This window comes from Lolium rigidum, chromosome 1 (assembly GCF_022539505.1).
Source record: "Lolium rigidum isolate FL_2022 chromosome 1, APGP_CSIRO_Lrig_0.1, whole genome shotgun sequence".
NCBI lineage: Eukaryota > Viridiplantae > Streptophyta > Magnoliopsida > Poales > Poaceae > Lolium > Lolium rigidum.
This window is the reverse complement of record NC_061508.1, coordinates 167,906,163-167,909,772: the sequence shown is the minus strand read 5'-3', so window position 1 is coordinate 167,909,772 and position 3,610 is coordinate 167,906,163. Positions and strand designations below refer to the sequence as shown.

General features: G+C 42.2%; 1 long non-coding RNA gene across 1 annotated transcript; it reads left to right on the top strand.

The window, feature by feature from the left end:
- Positions 1 to 1,892: 1,892 nt before the first annotated feature.
- On the top strand, positions 1,893 to 3,134 carry LOC124682716. Its single transcript, XR_006996394.1, has 2 exons — positions 1,893 to 2,560; positions 2,661 to 3,134. It is a non-coding gene; the product is annotated as an uncharacterized LOC124682716 (long non-coding RNA).
- Positions 3,135 to 3,610: the final 476 nt, after the last annotated feature.

The window sequence follows — 3,610 nt, the reverse complement described above, 5'->3', positions numbered from 1 at the left end:
GGAACAACATGAAAAGAGAGATAGCTCAATATGTCTCTGAATGCCATACATGTCAGCGAGTGAAGGCAGAACACCAAAACCCTGCTGGATTACTTAAACCACTGGAGATACCAGAGTGGAAATGGGATGAAATCGGAATGGATTTTGTTACTGGTCTACCAATGACTAGTAAAAGGAAGGATATGATATGGGTAATAGTGGATGGACTTACCAAGAGTGCTCATTTTATAGTTGTAAATCAAAAGGATACTTCGGAAAAGCTTGTGGATATATATGTTAAGGAAATAGTTAGCAAGCTTGGAGTACCAAAGAAGATAGTCTCAGATAGAGGTTTGATTTTCACATCAGCATTTTGGAAACAACTCCAAGAAGCTTTGGGATCCAAGTTGGATTTCAGTACAGCATATCATCCACAAACCGGGGGACAAACCGAAAGAATCAATCAGATACTTGAAGACATGCTTAGAGCTTGTGCTCTAAACTTTGGAGGCTCATGGGAGGACCATCTACCATTGGCAGAATTCTCATATAACAATAGTTATCAGAGTAGCATCCAGATGGCACCGTATGAAGCATTGTACGGGAGGAAGTGTAGATCCCCAATCTGTTGGTTTGAAACCGGAGAGAACAAGGAGTTTACACCGGACTACATCAAGGAGAGACAAGGAGTCATCGAGGTGATCCGGGATAGACTCAAAATAGCTCAAAGTCGTCAAAAGAGTTATGCCGACCAAAGGAGAAGAGTTTGGGAGCCAAAAGTAGGAGACATGGTATATTTGAAGGTTAGCCCAATGAAAGGACTCAAGAGGTTCAGAGTAAAAGTAAAGTTAAGTCCTCGATATATAGGACCATTCAAGATACTCAGTCAGAATCGAGGAACAACTTTTGAGTTAGAACTACCCAAGCAACTAAGTCTGGTTCACAATGTATTTCATGTATCACAACTCAGAAAGTGTTTTAAGGCACCAGATGACCCCATCACACATGAAGAAATAGAATTAGAATCGGACCTAACTTATGTGGAGAAGCCTGAAAAGATATTGGAAGTACAGTGGAAGAAGTTAAGGAATAGGGCAATCAAATACTGCAAGATTCAATGGCAACATCACCCTGAACGAGAAGCAACCTGGGAGACGGAAGAAGAGCTCAGGAAGTCTTACCCCGAGCTATTCAGGTACCAATTTTAACTTCGGGACGAAGTTTCTGTTAAGGGGGAGAGGCTGTAATAACCCAGAACATAGGAACAACGAATGGTAGATTTAGGAATGGCATGTGCATTTCATCGCAAAACGAGGGAAATTTTCGCGCCTTATTGCAACTAAACCTAAGAGGGATCGAGGTTCTCTCTCATTTTGCAATTAGGGTTAGGCAAGGTGAGTTAGTAAATTTCGACATGATCTCTTTTGTATCTTGTTGATTTGGGAATTGATTTTCATTTGACAAGTAATACTACATTGACAACATTAAACAATGAGCTATTTTACGGTGATTGGCACGGAACTTTAGCTCCATCTAATTAAATTTGGGTTCCGTCTAATGTATTTTTCGTAGCCATTGATTAAATCGGTGTGTAACTTCTATAATACTTCAAAAATTATAACTGGATGTTTTGAAGGTCAACTCATAACAAAATCATAGTTAGGAAAAAAAGTCAGAAAAAAATAGGATCATTAATCGTGCTTCTATCTCCTAATCGCACACGCAAGCCGCCGCCTCTACTCCATCACAAACGCGAGCTGCCGCCGCAGCCGCCGCCCCTCCCTCCGTCGCAGCCGCAAGACGCCGCCGCCGCCCCCTCTTCTCCATCGCAGCCGCCAGCCGGAGCCGCCAGCCGACACGGCCGGCCCATCTCCTCCATCGCAGCCACGATCCGCCGCCGCCCCCTCCCTCCGTCGCAGCCGGCAGCCACCGCTGCCCCTCCCTCCGTCGCAGCCGCCGCCACCCATTAATTGTTTCCGTTCCATGTGTTTTAGATCAAACCTAGTTTAAGTTCTAGGCAGGAGTAAATCAGCGGTACTATTTCAGTAACCTGATGTTGGTTTAGTGATTAATGGCTCTAGCGGGTAGTGTTGTGGTAGCAAACAGAAAAGAATAATCGTTGTGCTGATGTATAAAGTTATTTTGAACACCATGATACGATCTGAATCACAGCCGTGTAGTACCAGCTGAGTTTGTGCTTCGGTTTAGCTTCTTAGGAGAGGAAGCCCAGCTTTGTACCTGATGCTCTTGTTGGTGCTAGTAAATTTCAGTAACTTGACTCTCTTTTCATTCTTGGGTTGATTCTCACACGTTTGTCGATTTCGTTTTTCGTTTTTACCTCCACGTTGGTCTTTCTGGATATTTTAGGAGCTAATCTTTCAGTCTTTCCATTCAATATTCACGCATGTACATGGCTAAAGCATAGCAGCTATGAGAGTTAATACACAAGAATAGGTACATGTCCAAGTTAGATTCTAAGCTAGAAAAAGGTGATAGTTTCAGTAACTCTGCCAGGACAGGGAAATCTGAAGCTGATGATCAACTCATTACTCCATCCGGTTTTATTTACTCTGCATATTAGGTCTCCTTAGCCATCTACAATTTAAGGCACCTTGATGAATATAGTTTATGTTTGAAGGTCAGATATGTTCATGATCATATACCTTTTTTCTTTGGTTTAGGAAATTCTTTCAGAGGATGACAAGCTCCGCAAGTTGAAAGGAGCGCACGGTGAGGAAATCTATGCCCTGGTGTCGAAGATGCTGCTCGAAATCAACCAATACAACCCCAGAGGAGGATACCCAGTAAAGGGGTTGTGTAACTATAACGACGACCGGGAAGTGATGCTGAAGGAAGCCATCCAGTTTGTCGTGAAAAAGTCACACAAGAGGAAGCGCGAAGCCCCAACAAACCAATACTGATCTTTAGGACGAGGCTGGGGTGTGTCCTGCTTTTGCATTCTAGAAACCTTTGCACTGTGGCTTGAACTTGCCTAATATAATCTTATTGCTACTGGATTAGTTTAATACGTTTGTGTAGTGGCTCACTCGAGCCTTAATGATCATGGACCTATAATTAGCCCTAATCGGCTTTTGAAGAGTAACACTTGTATTTTTCTGTTTCTGAATATCTTCATTGGTATTTTCCAGTTTCTAGATATCTTGAGCGGCAACACATTTTCTGAATTTTTCCGAGCAGAGAAATGCTCATGTTGTATAGCCTCATAGGATTATGCTACTGAAGTACTGATCTTAGAAATATATTTAGCTTTCCTCTGAAACAGTTTCAGGCAAAACATCAATCTGAAAGTAAGATAATGTACCAGTTTTCACAATCCACAACCCGAAACGGTCAATAAATATTAACAACAGTACAGATTGATCTCACACACACACGGGAATTCATGCGTGAACAACTAATACAAGTTCACCATGTCACATATTCCACCTACTTGCTGCTACGGCTAGTTTGCTCAACTTCTACTCGCTACAGTTGGCAAAGTATTTGCATGTCACTCTCTCCGGCTGAGGGTTGAGCCCTGCATAACAATTATTTGCTGCTCCTGAAAAAACACAAAGCACCTTTTTTTTTTAGCAAAAGTTCAATTCAGAAGGAACTACAGAAGTAAATA